Source organism: Callospermophilus lateralis, chromosome 8, assembly GCF_048772815.1.
Source record: "Callospermophilus lateralis isolate mCalLat2 chromosome 8, mCalLat2.hap1, whole genome shotgun sequence".
Classification (NCBI taxonomy): Eukaryota; Metazoa; Chordata; class Mammalia; order Rodentia; family Sciuridae; genus Callospermophilus; species Callospermophilus lateralis.
The window spans coordinates 24153710-24176317 of record NC_135312.1 but is presented as its reverse complement, the minus strand read 5'-3'; positions in this window follow the sequence as shown (position 1 = coordinate 24176317).

Here is a 22608-nt window from a genome sequence, read left to right as displayed (position 1 = left end):
ACATTATTGACAGTGACAGACATTTTAAGAACTCTAAGGCATGTGGTGAAATTAAATTTGACTTTTTGAACTATTTCAACAAGAGAGTGATTCTTTTTTCTTGTGATGCCAAATGTACAGGCACATCACACTTTCTGCACTGTAAAAATAGTTTGATATTTACATTGATTGTGGCCATTGTGTAGATAGTTTTCCTCCGTGAAGTTTTGATCCAGTAATGGTTATAAGATTAAAACCCAAGCATTGTCTATTGGATATCAGCTTTTCTTTCTTCCATCTTTCTTTCTTTCTTTCCTTCTTTCTTTCTTTCCTTCTTTCTTTCTTTCTTTCTTTCCTTCCTTTTTCTATCTTTCTTTAAGAAAAAAGCAAGAACATTTTTCTTCCCACACTATTAATAATGAGAGTTAGGGAAACAGGATTCCATAACTCTGATATGTTCTATAAACTTTAAAGTTTTGTCTGCATAGATTTTTTTTAATCTAAATGTATTCTATGATACATCCTAGATCTTTCAACTGACTTTAAAAAAATTTTTAAATAGAATTTTTACTGCATTATCCAGTGCTTAGTTGTTTATATTTTTTCTTTATTCTCTTCAAACAGGCAAAAAAAAAAAAGTGATACATGCGTTTCTCAATAAAACTTTAGGTTTTGTACTATCTGTATTTTGGCATGTAAAACAGTTGAAAAGAAACTGCAGTAAATTCAAAACTATACCCTTGGGTAAACTGTGGAGCAAGTATAAGATGATTAATATCTGAATGTAGAAGTTTTTAAAGCCATTTTTTTTGTTGGCCTTTAGACTAAATAAAAATGAAGCATATAATCTGTATACTGTGGATGTCAGTGTTTTGTTGGCAGAGTCCTTCTTCATGTCCTGACTATTTTGTAACATCTCCAAATAAGTAATGAACCTTATTTTCTATCTTACAGAAGCCCTCTGTACCTCATAACTAGATTTGTCTAAGTAGTCTTAAAATCCACTTGTTGAAGGTGTTATAAAAAGCATTAAGTTGTGGCAGTCAAATAGATCCCATCAAAAAATTAAACAAGACATTTCTCTTTACATCATGATATGAGTGCCTGAGAACTCAACATTTAGCTGAATCTACTCCAATTCTGTAGCACTAAGGAAGTCCATGTGACAGGAAACAACCAAAATCTTAAATGCACATATAAGGATTATTTCTCAAAAGGGAAGAACAGACCCAACATGTCAAAAGCTGCAGAAAATTCAAGAGTGAAAGGAAAGAAAACACTCTTAACAAATAGAATGACTTAAAGCAAAAGAAAATATTTAATTGAAACAATATGAGTAAAATTTTTAAACAAAACCTCAGAAAGTGGCAGATTTTGGCAGAAGAAAATTATGAAAAAGTTGAAAGGAGCAATAAGATAAAGCATAAAGAGTTCTTGTAAAGTGCAACTTTTAAAAAAATTAAAAATCTGAAGCAAAGGAGCTAAGTGGACATCACAATATGAGAAAAAGTGAATAAATAATCAAGCTAAGTAATTCTCCCAGGATGCAGCATGAATATATGTACAAATAAAGCCAAGAGTTGCCTATATAAATCTAAGTTGCTATATAAATCTAATAAGAATTGTAGATCAAAAGAGTAAAAATTATGTGAGGAATGCTTACTAAATAAGGATTTTTTTTAGAACTAAAAAGAACACATTTCTCATATGAGAACTCTCAGCAGATATTGAACAAGAAATTGAAGAGAAAAAGATAAACCACATATATTGAATGACTGTAGGGAATCAGAAAACACCAAGATTCTCAATTGGATTCATAAACCCACAAGAGGGTAAAGAAAAATTACCAGCAATGGAATGAAAATGAGACTCTCTCATGTCTTTGTCAGCAAAATTTGATATAAGAAGAAATGAGAAAATGTCTTCGGAGTGCTATAAAAAAGTCCATATCTACGTAAATTATCTCCCAAGCACAAAAGTGAAATACAGATATTTTTAGACTAATAAAATAATCAGAATATGTATGAAAAATATATTTTTAAAAATCAATTTGAGGATAACTATTAACAGCAAAAAGAAAACTGAAGCATAATGATGAAAAAATATATTAAAAGGCTTATAAGTCCAAATGTTAATAACAATTGTATCTAAAATTACATATGTACGAATTTATGATTTATATCCATAGATATTGATGGATGACCATGAGATTAAATACTTTCCATAATGTGTTCAGCTGTTAAGAGAAAGGATAGAAAATCTAATTAATTTTAGGATATTGTAAGAAATAAAAGTATAAGTGCTTATACTAAAAATATGATAAAATCCTTTGAAGAAGAGATATTGAATCCAGAACTTTCAAATCAACCAAAAGGAATAGAGAAAAGGAAAGAGAGAGAGAGAAGAAAACATAGGACATTTATGTCTTCATGCAAAACTGTCAATAACAAAAATTGTCAATCATAAAATGGTGAGGGCTATTGTCCTTTGGAATCTAATATCAGTTATAATCATTCACAGAGAATATTCTGTTTTTTAACAATGTTAGTAATGCAAAATTATGAAGAACCTGTTTTTTTGCATTATTTTACTGATTCAAAATTGAAAGAATGTTCTCCACTGTGTGAAATGCTTAGAAAGATCTAACTTTGTTTACTTTATAAGTGAAAAACTAAAAAGAAAAAAAAAAGAAGTCTTGAAAATGATTGTTGATTTCCACAGAAGATACACAATAATTTTTGAAGATATAACTGGGCTAGAGGTACCTATCATAAGTGAGAGGTTTCTGTGTATAAAGCCCTAGGTTCAATTGCTAGCACCCAAAAACAAACAAACAAACAATAAATAAATAAAGTAGAATATATGTAAAGAAGGTAATTAGAAATTAATAGCTGGAACTTTGAAAATTTAAAATTGATTTTTATTTGTAAAATAAAAATAAAGTGTTAAAAAAGGACATGCAGAACAGTAGTGCATTTTTGCAACAATATTGCAATTTTTTTGCAACAATATTGCCCATAATTTATGTATACCCAAAATTCACAGTATGTGGATTTTTAGAAAGAAACCTCAGAAACATCTCAGTCTGGGCAAACATAACAAATTGAACCATATTTTTCAGGACATGGAGAACTTCATAAGAGTAAAATGATACATTTTAAAATATGAGCTATTTCTTTTAATCCAAAATAATGCTTTGATTTTGGCATTTCTTATTATGATTAAGATTGAACTAAATAGATTACTGTTAGGTTAACCTTTTTGCTCCTATGTAGAAAAATATGAACACTGGTCATTTAATTACTATTTTCTGCCATGGTATATAAAAATGTAAATTTAAAAGTTTCACATATTAAATTTGATGGGAATGATTTGGTGACATTCACAGGGCAAAACCAGTATGTTATTTCCTTTGGAAATGTTTCCATTTCCAAAGTCAATTTGAAAGTTTTTTATTCCCTCCAAAGAATCCCCAATTCACTTACCTATCATTTTTTCAAATCTTAGATCCCCTGCTTTAAGCAAACACTAATTGACTCTCTGCAACTACATATTTTTCTATTCTAGTCATTTCATATAAGTGGAATAATACAATATGCGGTCCATTGTGGCTGACTTTTTTCAATAAGAGTAATTAATGTTTTCAAGGTTCATCTTTAAAGCATGTACCATTATTTCATTCTTTACATTGCCAAACGATATTCCATTGTATGGATATACCACTGCTATTTATTCTTTTGTTGATTGATAGACATTTGATTTCTTTCCACGTTTTTTCTTTTATGAATAAAGATGTTATAAATATCCAGGAAAGTACAAGTTTTTGCTTGAATGTGTATTTCATTTTTTTGAGTTTATACCTGGGAGTGAGTGCAATTGCTGGGTCACGTAGAACTGCCAGAATATCTTTCAATATGGCAGGCCCATTTTACATTCCAATAAATAGTGTATGAGGTTCCAGCTTCTTCATATCCTTGTCAACACATGTGATTTAAAGACCTTTTTTATAGTCATCTTAGTAGATGTGAATTACTATAATATCATTGTGGTTTTGATTTCAATTTCCCTAATGACTAATTACATGTAACATATCTTCATGTATATTTTAGTCATTTGGATATCTTTGAAAAAATGTTTGTAGATTTTTGGTCCATTTTAAATTATTTGTTCCTTCAATGACTCAGTTTTATTATGCATTTAGATATTCTAGATGTAATGCATGCATTTTTTCTAATATAAAATTCTCAAATATTAAGAATTCATTTAAAATAGGACATTGTATAAATAAGATCTTTACTTTCTTATTGATATGGCATAAACTTCTCTTATCCACATTATTATGCACATTATTATTATGCACATTATTATGCACAAACAATTATTATGATTTCAGTCAATAATTAGACTGGTTAATCTTTCTTAAAATATCTAGTTGAAATTGATTTAGTTGCTTTTATTATTTGTTTAGTTATTATTCTATTACTCGTATCTGGCTGTCTCAGTATTGATATGAATTTTTTATCTGTATTTTTATTTTATTTATTTTTATGTGGTGTTGAGGATCAAAAAAATCCATATTGAACCCAGTGCCTCATGCATGTGAGGCAAACGCTCTATCACTGAGCTAAGATATGGATTTTTTTTAGCCAGATTTTTCAATAGTGTCAATATTTCACAATGAATTTATGAAATGTGGTTACTTCTTCAAAATCTTCAAACCTATAATTATTTAGTAAATTAAATCTTAACAATACTTCTACATATTAAAGTAATTAAAGCTGTGTCTTAACAGGATATACTCACCAAATTGCATACCACAATATATGTAGACACATATATCTTCTTTATTAAGAGTAGTGTTCTTTAATCATTTTGATTATCTCACCATGTTATTGATATTTTCATTCCAGACAATCTCTACACTTCTTGTCTACTTGCCCAATTCTATTAGTTTACCTCTCATCTTTTTCTGTTGATATTGTAATTTCAAACATGGTTATTTTCAACTAAGAGAAAGCTTCTTTTCAACTTGTTAAGAATTCTAGTCATTTATTAACCTGCTCAAGCCTCTGCCTTCACAAATATCACCTTTTCATTAATCTTTTTTTTTCATTAATCTTAATTAATCCAAATTAAACTGAGATATGCCCTCTGCATTTCCAATGACAGAACTCAAAACTTTCCAGAGAATTATGACGTGCATTACCTTTTAACATGTAATTTTGCCTCCTCACAATGGATTCCTCCAGGAACCATCACTTTAAGCGTGTAGATTTTGCAAGTTTAACTCCACAAAAGTTAACTTTTAGAAGGGCCAATAGCACTTTTGTCTGAAATGAAGCTTTTAAGGATTTCCTTTTAGTATATAAATATATCAAAATAGAAACATCCATTTTATTTTCATAATATAAAAAATAAGTATTAACCATTCATTCATTTTGTGTTCAGGACTTTGCCTAAATGCCATAAAAGACACAAAAATTTTGTTAGAACTCAGCTCAAAAGCCATGGCTATCTAAAATAAAACAATACAAAAACATAGATTTAAAAAAAAAAAAAAAAACTTTATCTGACCCCTATGGCTAATTTAGGTATTCATTTTCTAAGACATCATACCATTCTGTCTTTTAAAATTACGTTTCTTAAAGATGGCTTAATATGCTTTTTATTATTTATTGAATGTATATATTACATGCAAAATTTAAATATTAATGACCTGATCTAAGAAAGCATGGACTATTTTTGTCTTGCTGATATTGTATACCCAAGGTTGAGATCATGATGACATCGTAATTCCTAAAAATATATGAAATGTGTGAAGCTCATATGTTCTTATAGTACCAGCTATTTGGGAGGCAGGGGAGGAGGATCGCTTGAGTGCAGAGTTTGAGACAAGCCTGGACAATATAGGAAGACTTGAGAGAGAGAGAGAGAGAGAGAGAGAGAGAGAGAGAATGTATCAATGAGTGGAGAAAGAAGAAACTAATGTGGTTTAAATAGTCAAAATATGCTTTTTGCAAGAGTAGGGAGTCTTGGAACCTGAGACAATGCTGAGCTTTAAAGAATTAGGGAAGAAATTGGAAATGAAAAGAATTGCAAAGTGAGTGATAAACTAAAAACCAAACAAAAAACTTGTATGGCAATCTCATGAGATAAAGGAAAAATTGGCAAAACTAACTGGTTGTGTGTGGAAAATCACGCTAGATATATTATATGAGATCAAATTAAAGCAGGTCTTAAAATCCAGTAAAGTAATTTAGACTTCTGTGATAGAATAAGGGAAAGCCATTGATGGTTTTTTTTTTTTTTTCCCCTGAGGAGCAGCACAATGAAAGTGGTAGTTTAAAGAAATATTTCTTACAACATTTCTGGTAGTTTTTGTCCTGAAGCTATGTGCAAGATGAATTGGAAGATTTTTGAGTATGGCAGACGGCTCAAAACTAAGTGTTGATCTCCGATTTTAAAGTTTGCTTATCCTAGACTTTCTGAGAAAAAAAATTAAAAATGTATATATAACAGTTCAAACTGTTGAATATTTCAAGTTTCTTTACTTTTACATTTCAGTTTTTATTTTATCTGTGTAATAAAATAATACATATCACTTTTCTGAATTAACGATATGGAAATAAATGTAAGCTATAAATAAGAGGGAAGAGATTGAATTCTGATAGCTATGGAGATACTGCCAGACCCAAACATGAGCCCATGAAACCCCAGTCAACACTTGTTACAGAGACATTACAAGAAATCATATATAAAATATGTTTTAAGTGATAAATCAGAAATATGTAGTGAGTGAAAGAAATACATTAGGTGTCATCAGAGGATAAGTTAAAGAGTGCTTTATGGGTTTGCAATACCTACCAGGAATTTAACTGTTCTTTGGAAAGAGAAAGCAAAATTGAGATGAAAAACAGAGCAAGTAGTTTAATTGTAAGGTGACATGTGACCATAACACACACCAGAGAACATATCCATGAAGTAATTTCAAGATATCAGAGAATGCCAATGAGACCTGGGAATCATCAGCATAGTGGAATGGATTATGAGTGAAACCACTAGAAAAGATCAGGTCTTTAAAGAAAAGGGACATTTATTAAAAAGGGTAGAAGACTTGTGTTTTATATTGCTTTATATAATGCTCAAAACTGAATAGAGGTAAGTCCAACATACTTCATTTTATAAACAAGAAATATTTCAGACAATGCTGATGTTTATATAAGGTAACAGTTAATAGTAGCATGGTGAATTTGCATTGAAAGAACCCCCTCATATACTAGAGATAGGAATGTAAACCCAATAAACTTTCTGTTGAAAATTGGGTAATATGGATAAAGTCATAAGTATTCATATATTTTGACACTAATAACATTCTTTTAAATCTTCCAAAGGGGTTCAATGCATACAGACACATACAAAATTGTGTGTATCATATAATTGTAGCACTATTAACAAAAGTAAAAATTAAAAGCACTATAAATGTCCAATATTAAAATAATATTTATGCACGTTATAACACATCTATGCAATTGATTAATACTCAGTCTTTACAGTTGTTTTAATGAATGTTTGAGCACAGAAATGTGTGATATGCATAACATAGTAAAATAGGTTATATAAAAGAGAAAATGAGCTGTTTTGACAAAATGCAATTTTAAACAATGTGAAATGGTTTATAGAATGTATTTTTATATTTAAAGAGAAAATCATTGCATTATATCCTATAAAAATATTTTTAGTAAATATAACTTACATTACTTTATTCAGTAGACAAATGTCAACAGGGCATGGGCATGTTGACACACTCTGGTGCACTTCTGTAAACCCAGTGACTAGGGAGGCTGAGGCAGAAGGATCTCAAATTGAAAGTCAGCCTCAGCAATTTAGTAAGACTGTGTCTCAACATAAAAATTTAAAAAAAAAAAATGTGGCTCAGTGGTTAAGCATCCCTGGGTTCAATCCCCAGTACAAAAAAAAAAAAAAAAAAAAAAAAAAAAAAAGAAAAGAAAGAAAAGAAAAAGTAGATAAATATTGCTTCTGAGCTGGATTTTTCAACTCAGACCCTCAAAGCCTGCCTGACCAGCAGAACCATGCTGGAGCTCAGGCCCTGGCCCAGGATAATCGCCCCCACCTGCCGGGAAGCCTAGGCCAAGGTTAGATCTGGTCCACCCCTCTGACCATATCCTATATTTTATATAGCAAAACCATGAATATCTTGAAATTGGTAATTAAATCTGTGGATTCATTGTTTAAAAATGTATCTTTAGACTGAATTTTTTTGAAGTTATTAGATTTAAATGTCATAGAAAAATAATTTAATATGTATATTTTATTCATAAAGCTAACAAAGATATTCCTTTATTTAAAAATTAATGTCTGTTAATTTGAAAGCAGGTGCTTGAGCCAGTATCTTTTCCAAAGGTTAATTACATGTAAACTAGTGAAATAAAACCACACTTAGTTCACCTTTTGCATGTTCTTCCATTTATTACAACAAGGAAATCTCTTGGAATACTTCTAATACCTAATCACCAAGGAACTAAGTTTAATAATGTCCACATCACCTATTTTAATTATATGTGTGTGTAAAATCTGGAATCTTTGACATTATATTTAAATAATCATCTGAACAAAAGAAACTTTGTAGTAAAAATGCACTTTCTTTCTTTGGTAAGTTAATGGCTCTGGGTTTTCTCTACAATGCTCTGGTATATTAAAAGTTCACATGTTATACATATTGGGCATAATATCTGACTCCAGATGTTAGAAAGATTAGCTTTATCTGATGTGCAGAAACTATCCCTATGTTTAACCAGACATTTTTTTCTTTTAAAAAATATTTATCAGTGACATTTTTTAAATGAAAAAAGTAAATATTATAAATAATGTAGACATTTACTGCCCTTGAATTTTACAAGTTATTGACCTAAGAACTAGTGTCACTATACTTGGCCCCCATTCTGGATAAATTATCAATTGTAAGTATTTATAGATAATCCAATGTAGGTTATAATATCTGGAAGCTAAACATTAAAAAATACACATTGTAAAAAGGATTACATAAGATATAGACTTCAAGAAATCTAAATTTTAGCAGCAGTAAAAACAATATGAGCTTTGTAGCTAGATAGTCCTGGATTTTCTTCACAAGCTTTACACATAATACCAAATTTTGCCAAAAGGCTTAAATTTGTTTTAAAAGAAAATGGAGTAATAATTTCTAGAATAATTTGATCTAGAGACAAAATATTAAATATTATAAGGTTCTCATAAGTCTAATTACTTACAATGGCTATGGGGAAAATTAATCAATGCCATCACAATAGAATTATTTGTCAAAAATTTTAATTTTCTGTAATCTTTGAGTCTAAAATTTTAATACAAAATGAAGATAATAATATTTAATATTATTTCATGAGCTGGTTATTATTGGTTTTAGGAATGGTTGTTTTGAATAACACAATACTCCTAAATGTTTCAATGTTTGCATTTTTTTCCTAGAATACCTATTATCCATTCTGCAGAGTAGTGCTTAAGTGAATATTAGAATTAAGTAACATTAGAATATTTGAATTAACTAACGATCTTCTCACAAAAGAAAAACAAAGATGTAGAACAGGAAGAAGCATAAATATAAAGAAAGAAAACAATATTTCCTTGCACAAATAAAAATGCATATTGCTCACCCATTGCCATGTTTCAATCCTGTAATCCCAGCAACTCAGGAGGTTGAGGCAGGAGGATCATAAGTTCAAAACAAATCTTGGCAGTTTAGCAAGGGACTCAACAATTTAGCAAGACCTTGTCTCAAAATAAAAAATTAAAAGAGCTGGGGATGTAGGTGTAGATCGGATGTAAAGCCCTCCCCTGAGTTTAATCCCTAGTACCAAAAAAAAAAAAAAAAAAGCATATTGCTCTATATTTACTTCTCTTGTTTCGTACCATGTATTAATGGAGTATTTGTTATGCATCAAATACCATGCAAGTTGATTTATGTAGTTTTCTAATATGATTGACACAAAAATCTAATTAGTAATTGCTAGTAATCCTTAATTTATTGATAAATAAACAGTGTTTTGGAATATTGTTTATTCAAAGACTAAAAACAGGAAATGGCAATTTAAGGATTTGACTAACTTTTTCCAAATTATTATTCTAAATAATCTGCTGGCCAATAAGGATAGATAGATCTGTAACTCTCTTTTTTAACATTATAAAAATAATTATTCCAAGTCCTTGGCAACATAAACACGGCCACAGTTTTATATGTTGCAACTGGGACCTGTTTACTGGTGTTTCTTACACAAGAGCATAAACGTAAGACAGATTTAAGTGCAGGTTTTGTTGCAACTATAAAAAGACTAGTTCTGAGTAGTTGAACCACTTCATATAGTCAATGTATTGTAAGCCAGAGATCTCTATATCAAAGTTCTTCATATGCACGGGACTACTTTATTCTCACTCACGTAGTCTCAAAAATGCCTAATTATCATTTGTTTTTTCTGCTATGACTACCATAATAGAATATCTCTCTGGCTTTAAAAAGAACAAAAATTTCTTATCTCATGGTTCTGGAGCCTGGAAATCCAACATTAATGTGCCAGGCAGTGGCATGTACATGACTACTTTTCTGGTTTGTAGACAGTCATCTTTTCACTGTATCCTTGAGAGCCTTTCCTCTGTGTACACAAGGAAAGAGAGAAAACTCTGGTGTCTTTTCTCCATTTTATATGGAAATCATACACCAAGACCATTAGATTGGGTCTTGACCCTTACAACTTCAATTAAAATTAATTTCCTCAAAATGAAGTCACAATGGTGATTAGGGCATTGATGTACCAGTTTTGGAGGAGCCAATTCAGTCCATGGGGTAATTTCATTTTAAATTCTCCTTTGCCAGATAGCATTTATTCATTCCAGTTGTTTCAGACTGTACAAAGGGTAGATAATGTTCTCATTGAGAATAACTGGCTCATTAACAAAGGAGGAGGGTTTAAATATAGATGTGGGTACAAGTAGGAGCAAATAATTATTCTAACTGCTCACTCAGGCTTTGATATACAAGAAAAAACAATAATAGACCACATGTCAAACTAGAAGTAGAGGAGTTATACTGGCTTATGATACAATATTTAGAGGTTATCTATAAAAAAAGACAACACAACTTTTGAAATGTCAAAATGTTCAGAGAACATCTAAGTTGATGTATTCAGCTGACAATGAAATAAACCCAAATTTCCTTTGACTATTCAACAGCAGAAGTAACTAATCCTTCACTCTGCAGCTCATTATGCATTGTCATGCAATAGATAATACAATTCCCACAAAACTCTTTTGATTTCATGTCAAACAAATTCTCTCAAAGTCATTTAATAAACAAATAGAGAAAGCAAACCTGAAACCTCAATTTGCGTAATCGATTATTTTGAGCCATCTATTTCTCTTTTCTTGAAACAGACGTACATTTGTACCTGAAGAAATTTTTCAAATTGAGGTTTAAAGAAATTGTATACAAAGAAAAAAATAAAAGAGCAGAGTTTTTTACTATTTAAAATGAAAATAAAAATGCATTGTTCTCCATATTGGCAATCAGCATTTAAATTAAATCTAAAATATATACATTATTTGTAAATCCATCTTTGTAATATATACACATTTTATATATAAATATTAGAATATATATATACATTTTTTTCAGAAAATATTCTAAGTATGCATCCACAGTGGAGTCACATAGCACTCCTGATAATTTCACAATTATAATTTATAATATTTTTTTCTCCTGCCCACAACAACCTTTCACATGAAATTCATTTCTTAAGGGAAAACTCTTGACATTTCTCTAAGATTAAGCTTGATGTAGGCCTCTTCGTATTTGCTTATATTTATATTATTGTAGACTTTATGTTTAACATCCTCAAAAGATGAAAATAAAATTAAAATTCCTTTCATTGATGAAAATAAAATGTTTTGATGAAAACTTTTACAAACCTGAAGATTAATCAGTGTGAAGCCTTCCAAGGATTTTACAGCCCTTTAGACAGTGTCATTCTTCTTCCATAGAAAATCATTGATCTCTGTTATGCTGTATCTATGTACTAAACCATCTAGCAGTGGAGGCTCATATAAAAGTCATCTTTATTTAACTCCTGCCGAACATAATCCAAGGTCAAAGGTACACTCTTAATAAATATTTATGAAAATACAACCCAATAAATAAGAGAATAAGCAATCTATTTTAGAGAATTGCATTTGAATTTCAGCCCAAGCCATTCACACATTTGATTGTATTGAGTAGATTACTTGGTGTCAAAATATTAGTTTGCCTCTCAGAGCAGTAAGGAAACTACACCACTTACACATGGTGTTACTGCTTGAATTAAGTAAGATTACAGAGAGATAAGGTGAGAAAAAGACAAGGTGGGAGGAAGAAAGAGAGAAAGAATAAAAATTAAAAAATCTAAGCATAGTACTCTCACATATACTGATTCAATTTCTTCCAAAAAAACCCATATTGCTATCATTTAGTTACCATCTGTCCCCCAAAGTTCATGTATGAGACAATGCAAGAATTTTCAGAGGTGAAGTGATTGGGTTATGAGAGAATTAACTTTATCCGTGCATCAATCCACTGACAGGGATTAATTGTTGGTAATTGTAGGCAGATATGGTATAGCTAGAGGAAGTGGGTCACAGGTGGTGTGCCTTTGGGTTTTATCTTTTGTCCTTTTTGAGTGGAGCTCTCTTTCTCTCTCTCTCTCTGATTCCCGTTTTCCATGTCTGGAGCTGCTTTCCTCCTCCACACCTTTCTGCTTTGATGTTCTGCCTTACCTGGAGCCCTCAGGAATGAAGTTAGCCATCTGTTGACTGTACCTATAAAATCAGGAGTCCCAAATAAACTTTTCCTCCTCTAAAATTGTTCTTGTTAGGTCTTTGGACACAGTGGTGAAAAAACTGGCTAAAACAGCTTTTGTGGCTTATTATTCGTTTACTATGCACTGTTCCTTTTATGAACAGCAGAAAATTTAATGGATGTGTTCATATGGCTATCAGTTAATTCTCTCAGATTTACTTATATTTACATTATTGTGGACTTTTAAAAAGTCAAAAGATAAAAATAAAATTTACTTTTTATTAATAGCAACTGAATATTTCATTAGTGCAATTGAATATAAAAATTTCTTTTGATGATAACTTTTGCAAATATGCGTGTTAATTTGCAGGCGTGAAGCCTTCCAAGTATTTTATAAATGTATATGTGACTGTTATTCTCCAGTGTGACCTCTCAGTCTAGATGAGGTCTTTCTCTACTCTGCACATTTTCTTTGACTATCATGATTGTAATTAACTTTGTGATTATCTGTCCAAGGTCTATTCCCCACAAACTTTAAATTTTCTGATGTCAGGGACCATAACTATCTTATTTATTAATGTTTCTGTGGTGCATACCTATAATCCCAGAGGCTCAGGAGGCTGAGGCAGGGGGATTGTGTATTCAAAGTCAGCTGGGGAATTTAGAAAGACCCTAAGCAACTTAGTGAGACCCTGTGTCAAAATAAAATATAAAAAGTTTTGATAATATGATTCAATGGTTAAGCACCCCGGGGTTCAATCCCTTATTCCAAAAAGAAAGAGAAACATGAGTCACAAATCCTTTCAGAACCATTTGTTACATCATTTCTCACTATTAAATGAAACATTTTTCTTATACTTTATACTCAGGCCCCAAAGATTTACTAGTAGATGGGGAAAATCAAAACATCTCTAGGAAGGAAATTATCTTTAAATTTTGGATAAAGGATAAGTAAAGAGAAGAAAAAACTAAGGAACCACCAAGTCATTCCAAAAGCTGTTTTTACATACTGTGGAATTAGAGGTGATAGAAGCAGATGGATGATAGACTAATTATGAGGAAAGTCAATGTCAAGAGGGGCATTGGAACCAATCACCATGACAATGAGACAATTGGCAGGAGTTGGCACAATGAACAGTGGTGGCTGTGGCAACAAAGAAAGATTCCATTTCCCTGTAACAATCAGAATCACCCCAAACAAAATTAGTTTTCTAAGTAGGAAAAGAGTCTTCTTTCACTGTAGGTGAACACAGTTGGGCATGCATGTATTTGACAAAAATGCATTTGGGGAGGATTCAAGCATCAAATTTCTTTTAGTATAGAACTTCTTTAATCAAGCCTTCTTTTCACTTTTGCACCTTCAAATATACAGTTAAGTAATGAAAGGAATCTCGACATCTTTCTCTGAGTATTTATTCTCATTAATTGAAGACAGTAGAACCAACAGAAGATTCAGAAATAGTAAATGCAGAGATTTTAACCCATACTTTAATGGTATGCCATTCAAGGAAAGGAAATCAAGAAATCTCATTATTAATTTAATTAGTAATTAATTACAAGTGCTCTTTTTATTAAAATTTTGATTGTAGGATTTTTTTCATTTTTTAGAGTATGATTATTGTTTTTAAACATGAAATTTGATCATTCTACATATGGCTCTATGTGGAGTTTTCAGTGATTGACCTGTTACTTGAAGCCTTACCACATATGTAGCTACCTAAGAATTCGAGGAACACAGAAAAAACAATTATCTACTAAAATATTAAAGTTCAGTGAAGTCACTTCACTAGGTAAAGTGTCCTTACCACTGTAGCAATGAGGTCAAAGCTCACTCAATTTTGTTAGTATGTCAACTAAATCCCAACATCAATCTGTGGCTAGATAAAGTTGAGTATCATTGGAATAGAAACATGTTTTGAAAGGTTTGAGGTTTTTGTTTGTTTTCCATTCAAACTAGTTTTAAATGCATTTTTTAAAGTGTTGACATTTTTGATGTGGTTAATGCTTTGCAGAGACCATAGTTATTTCCCCTCGGAAATACACTAATGTTTACTTCAGAAGGCAGTTAATACCTGGCTAGTCACTTGAAATTGCATGGGTATTTTCATATTTTGTTAAGGAACATCTGTGGAAAGTCCAAGGTGTTTATAGCAAATAGAACTCAGAACCCAATCTCTAATTTTTAAATGAATCTGTTAGAACTTGCTTCTAGACTTATTAGGCCTTATTCTAGAGCATGGTCAGTTCTCTAAAGGCATGCTCTTCCTGAGTCAGCTAGATTCTTTAACACTAATTAGGTCCTTCCATTTTTTTTTTTTCTATTTAACAGAACTCCATTTGTCTCCAGGATCTGCTTGACCACTGGCATGTCTATTCCACTCTTAACCTGTAACTGTTTCCTTATTGCCCCATATTGAATCTGTGTGGCTCAGTCCTTTTCCATGTTCTTACAGAAAACAACCAATCAGAATTCAACATGGACCTGTTTCCTCCATTCCTTTCAGGGTCATGCTCTAGAGATCTCATCAGCAGCCCCAATCTCTTTTGAAATTTTTATTGGTGCATATTGTTTACTCATAATGATGTGTTCCATTGTGGCATATTTGTGTGTGTGTGTGTGTGTGTGTGTGAGAGAGAGAGAGAGAGAGAGAGAGAGAGAGAGAGAGAGAGAGATGGAACCTACTTCCCTAACACGTCTATTAGGACAGTGAGCAGCCCCAGTCTCTGAGCTCTGCCTCTTCTATTCAGCAGGACTGTGGTGGGATTGTTCCGTATGCTGCAGCCAGGAAATTGTCCACAGGTAGGGACTGGGGCATAGATGGGCTCACAGTAAGGCTTTCCTTTTTCTCAGTGCCCAAATACAGTTGCCTCACATATTTTGATCAGTTTAAGAGCTTTTAATGTTGGCGAGACTATTAGAGAACTGGTCCACACTTCACTGCAGGTTAACTTTTTAATGCTCTTCTTTTAGGACTGTCTTTGTGGGCTGAGTGAACTTTGGGAGCTAAAATGTGTGCAACACAGTTTAGTTTAAACAAGGATGGATAAATTTAGCACAATTCAAGACTGCCCCTTTCACCATCATCAATTACAGACTCATCAATTTTTTTTTGAAATCCAAATATTCTAATTACTAAATTTCAGAAGGCTGAGTCATACTGGAATCATCACATCTTTTAGTCATATTTTATTATTGGAAAGTAATGCCTAATCTATTTTCTTCAACATGGAATAATCACACACTTCAATTGGTATTTGTTATTACTGAAATAATTAAATAATAATTCTATTTGAGCATTAAATTCAATTGAACTGTAATTAGTTCTGTTTAGTACTACCATGCAATTCAACATTAATTGCTTTGCCCCAAGAGTTTTCTTTCATTTATTCAAACTGCTTGTAAATAATAAAAATGAGAATGGTGACTCAAATCAGCTAAAATGTAGGATTAGTTGAAAGGTTAAGCTCCAAAAAGGGGATCAGATGAGGCAGTGATTGTTACTTCCTCATGAAGGCAGCAAGATGCTGGTGGGCAACTCTCTCCCACATATATCAGGTAGGCAGTTTATTTTATGCACATGTGTGCATGAATACAGGCATGAGTCCAAATATTCAGGACAGAGATATCTAAATTGAAGCTGATTCAAAAGGGTGAAACCATAAAGAACCTGTCAGATAATTACATCATCACATTACAGGAATAACAAAATAAGGTTGTTGTAGAAAATTCCTGCCCAGCTGGCTTTACTGATCTACAGGGGAAAGAGCTTCTTGTGTGAAAAGTATATTGATTGAGTCTTAAAAAGAACCAATCCACATGGTTAATTCATGTATCTTTCAGAAGTATTTTTAACGACCTATTAAATTCTATATAGCAATTCACGGGAAAGCAGACTCAATGAGACTATCCTCTATCTATAGTAGCAGGAAATAGCTCAGGTAAGAACATAGACACCAAAGCCAAAATCCTATGGAGTAGGGAGGTTGTAAGTTAGAATAAACCTCAGAGAATATGACACTATAACATTAGATCAAATATTTGAAAGAGACATTGGGAAAGCACAATTCCTTTTATGTGTGTGTGTGCATTGTGGGATCAGATTCCTAGGGCCCCACACTTGGTAGGCAAGCACTCCACCAATATAGCATATTGCTAGTGTGAGACATCACAATTTCTTAATTCTTTATCATTTGAGGTTCTGGAGGTTAGAAATAAATTAATTATACTTTTCCTATAAAACTACTTTTAAAAAGTAAATTTTGTAAAGAAGTATTTATTTGATTGAATTTTATTTGAAATTATAAAACATAATACAAGAGAGTGCAGCTTTCAGACAACAGAATCCCTTAGAGAAAGACATTATATGAGTTTAAGAGAGAAATTGATAGAGTGTTACCTTTATAATTATATCCAAATGACTTTCAGCTCACTCTGAAATGAAAATCAATCATTGTGAAAATTATTCAACCATTTAAACATAATTTTACAATGATTTTATTCATTTAAAAAGAATCAATCATCTAAAGATACATATTGTATTAATTTAACTTGAATGGACAAGTATTTATTCTTTAATAAACTTGGGTTTCTGGTTATAGTGAGAACTTACATGACCCCAAAATTAGAGAAGAAATTTATAGAATAAAGAAGATAGGTCTCCTATGAGGGGAATTTTACAGGCTGGGGTTGTGGCTCAGTGGCAGAGCACTTGTTTCACACATGTGAGAAACTGGGTTGGGTCCTCAGTACCACATGAAAATAAGTAAACAAAACAAATATATTGTGTCCATCCATAACTAAACTTTGTAATAAAATAAAAGGAGTTTTAAGTTCAATGTGAGTCTTACCTGGTATTTTTATCCATTATAGATTTGATACACATGAAGTATGCTCGTGGATCAACACAGTTTGGTACTTTCTTTTTTTAATTATATTTTTAATTATACACGGACACAATATTTCTATTTTATTTATTTATTTTTATGTGGTGCTAGGGATTGAACCCAGTGCCTCACATGTGCTAGGCAAGTGCTCCACCAGTAAGCCACAACCCCAGCCCCTTGGTCCTTTCATGTAAAATTTTTTGATAAAATCTTCAGAAATCTTTAAAGGAAACATTCATAGAAAACTTTGATGACTGAAAGATATTTTATTTTCATTTATAAAACAGCTCAAAGAAATCCTTCTTTATATAAAAGTGAACTCTCCAAATAGAAAATGTGTGAAAATTAGTGATTATGTAATAGCAAAAATTCTGATTAGATAACTTAATATCAGTTGTGAAAAAGAAGATTCATGAACTTCAATAAGGAAAAAAAAGGAATGAAAGATGCAAGGAATGGAGGGAGGGCAAAGAAAAGGGAAAAATAAAATAAGTAACATCATTCAAGTAAAGAAGCAAAAAAAATAGGAAAATAGTTACTAACAGAATTTAAGTTGTTCAGAAATACTTTCATTTGACCTTTGGAATGTAATGCTTTTAGAAATGTAGGTCTTTGGGAATCTATTTCCCAAATGTACTGGATATATCTTATGTTAAATAGAGGTAGTATTAATTCAAGGAAAAATATTTTTTAAAAGTTTTTTTTTTCAGTTTAAACTTCAGAATTAATTGTATTAACAAAAGAGAGAGGTATGTAAGCTCAAGGCATGAAGTGTCAGGGTAAGCAGTGAAAATTAACTGCATCTTTCTTTAAAATTAGGAAGAGAGTATTAGAAATAAAATTCATATTCATAGTGATTGAAAATAGTAAAAAACACAAAAGACACCTTGTGTTTATATTAATTATATTTTATCATATTTCAGTTAGATCATTATTAATTAGTAAGTACAATGTAATATTTTTTAAATGATTTATTGTTTCAATAAAATAATTTGACTTTGTTTTTAAAAAGTCACAAAATAAGAAGGCATGTGATTTCTATTTCTTAATTTGGCTTGATTCAAAGAGAAGGAAGCATTGTTCAGACCAGGAGCCCATTACAAAATTTCTACTATAGGTTCCTTCCAATGTAGGCAAAAGTCTTCAGAAGAAATAAATGCTTCCCTCAGCATTGATCTTACAAACTCTAAAGAAAGTAATTGATATCACTCATCCAGACAGGACAATGAAAGTCAAATCTGGCTTGTGAATTTGCCCAACTAATGCTCTTGGGAAATTAAAGGATTTGCATCTCATATGAAATTCAATAATATTTTAGAAGCGTTTTTGTAACTTTTCAGGTGAGAAAATTATATTAAATACTCAAGGACAAGTGGCCATGATTGTCTTTGGGGATCATTAACTTTTTCTTCCCATAGTATTAAAGGAACTTTATCCTTTTCTTAATACATCCTTAATGTATCTCACTACCAAGGAAAGATATTTGATGATAAATATGCTCTAGGCTAAGAATTTGACACTATCATTTAATGTTTTCCTTGAATTGAAGCACTCCTAACCATTCATATAGTAAATCCTTATCCTCTGCAGAATAGCTCAAGTTTAAACCCTATTCCATTTTCTCTGAGTTTTAAAGTATTCCATGAATTCTGTAGTAGATTTTTGCATATTTGTTTGGGGGTTTAATAATTAAAAGTAATGGTTTGTTTTCTACTTCATTTCATGTATTTGAAATATTTGCCAATATTATTATAGACAAGAAGAAAAAGATATTTTAGGCAAAAATAAAGCTATAATATGTAGAATATTAAAAGATATGCATATTTTATATAATATGTATATTATATAGTTGAACACATACAATCAGAACAGATAAATAAGAAAAAAAATTAATATTTCATATACATTACATTATATATGTATATTGCATAGTTGTATATATGTGTGCCTATACACACACACTTATACATACACATATGTATAAGGACTATGCCAATATATATTAGACCACATAGATAACATATACTATACATTTCATGTATAATTATAAGAATTATATTATCATTATTATGTATTATACATTCAGCTCTTTTCAAAAATATCTTTTTCTGCTAATTTTATGCCAATTAAAAATTTTAAAAATCAAATTAGCAAAGGCCAAACCGGGCAAAATCTAGATTCAAAGGAAACAAGAACACTGATTTTGTTTCCACTGTAAAACCCACAAAGTACTGACAATACCTGGATTTTTAACTTGGTGATCTTCATTTGGGACATCTGACCTCCAAATTTGTATCCCATGATGCAACTTTGTGTCATTTTATTCACCAAATTATAGTAATTTGCTACAGCAACAATTGAAAATGAATAAAACAGGTATCATGCTATGGTGTAATTTGTTTGTAAGAAAAAGAAGTGGTGTCTCAAAAGCTGCATATAAGTGTGGGAGTTTCTACCATCTACATTGCCATGAAGTGGCAATGTACATAGTGGAAGTGCCATGAAGTCTGTGTAGTCAGACCTTAAGTGATAGCACAGAGTGGCATTAAAATTTTAACCTCTCAGAAGTTTCATAACCCAGAGCTCTATTGGGAACATAATGATGTATTAGTAATTATTTTACAATACAAAATCATTTAACAGTGAAAGTACATGACAAATATATTTCTTTAAAATAGATCACCAAGTGAACCATTTTTCATGGCCATTTTTATTTCTTCACCTCTTTAAGCTAACAATAAAATACTAACAAATTTACATTTTCTCTTGTGGATGTTATGAGAAACATTTTTCTGGGTTTTTCTTCTGGCTTCCAGGTATAATTTTCTTGCCTAGCTTCCAATGAAGAGAAACATGAAAAAAAGGAGTTGGGCTACGTTACATCAAGTTCCATGTGGCATTCAGTGTCACAGGACATAATTTTATAAATCACAAAAAGACTGATTAGTACAATTAATTAGATAACTTAAATCCTTCTTAAGTTGTCTTCAGAATAAATAAGGTAGGATTCCTTATTTTTAAAAAATGTTTCACCATTAAATGTTTAATATAACTCATAAGTGAAACTCCTCACCCCAAAGCTTGATACATTGTCAGAGACTGGAAACACCTATCCCACCAGCACAATGATTGAGATACAAAGCCTCAGTAAGTCTGCAGGACTACTCGTCAGCTTGTTCTTTCCTGGTTGTTATCCCTAATCAAATGTAATAAATTTTCTGATTTGAAACTCAAATTCTTATTGATGTTTCCTGTTTCTGAATTTAGAGTAATGAAAATCTACTAAAAATTACATTTTCCTGGCTTCTTTTGCTTAATATAGTTTTTGTGATATTTATCCAAAATGTTGCTAATATTTGTACTTCACTGGTTTGCATGTCTGTATAAAATTCCCACTATATACCAGAATCCATTAATTTATTCTCTGTTACTTAATATTTGAGTAGACTTCAGTTTTCAGTTACTTTGTATTATTACAAATATGTAAAAACAAAATGTTTAGTGAATATTTGCACTCATTTTTTTTCTTCAGTACATTCCTGGTATTGGAATGGTGAGTTCATGTGGGTTGCATTCAGTGAGTTTTTAGTACCACTACACAATTTTCCAAACTAGTGTTATGAATTTCCACAATCTCCAGGAAAAATCAGAGTTTCAGTTGCTCCCCATATTGGATAGATAGTATCTTTAAGTGTCCTTATAGTCATTCTGGTAAGTATGCAGTGGTATTACATTATAGAACTTATTTATTTGGATAATGAAGCACATTCAGTATTTTTCAAGCTTTTGTATATGTGTAGTAATTATTTTTATGTTTGCTTCATAAGAATCCTTTTATATTTACTGAATATGTGTGTGTGTGTGTGTGTGTATTGTAAATATTTATGCCCAATAGTGACTTTTGACTCTATTAAATATTAAGAATGTTTTTTGATAAGCACACATTCCTAATATTAATATAGTTCGGTTTACCTTTTATTCATTCAATTAATGAAATTTTGAAATTCATTTTTAAGCAGAGAATTTCTGTGTCAAAGTTATAACTACATTCTTCTGGGATTTTTTGTTTTTGTTTTTTTTTTTTAAATACTGCTTCAGGGCTGGGATTGTGGCTCAGTGGTAGAGTGCTTGCCTAGTATGCACGAGGCACTGGGTTCCATCCTCAGCACCACATAAGTTTAAAATAAAGATACTGTATCCACCTAAAACTTAAGAATAAATATTTTTTAAAACATGCTGCTTCAAACTCTCAGGATACTATCTCTATATCAAGGTCCTTTATCTTTATTATATCATCAATGACTCCTTTGACATGTATGTAGGATATGAATGGACACTAGGGATTAGGACACCGGTCTATTTAAATGTAGTAAATAAATATTCCACAATGGATGATTTTACATGTATGTAAGTACAGCTGATAAATCTAAAAATAAATAATACCAATAATATATGTCAATGTGTAACAATATAAACATCCAAACATCATAAAGATTTACTGAGTTAAAAGAGGTTCTCCTAGAGAACAGGGAGGAACAAAAGCTATGATCCTGAGATTTTTCCAACAAAAGCTCTGTGGAACTGTTTTCCTTTTATGTACACTAAAAATTTTAAGCATTCAATAGGTCCCAGGTACCAGTTTTTATTGTTGAGCTGAACAGTTCAGTTAAAAATGTCATGAATTTTTATTCACCAAATTGCATACCACTGAGACATAAAATTAAACCTCACAAAACTGTAAGGCACATTTACATGAGTTTCTTAGTCTTTAATTAAGGGAGTGTACAAACATACACACAAACACAACATACTTTTAGATCAAAGCTCAGAATTTTTTTAAATTGTGAAATGCTTAGATCTCCTATAACATTGTTTAAAATATTTATTAATTA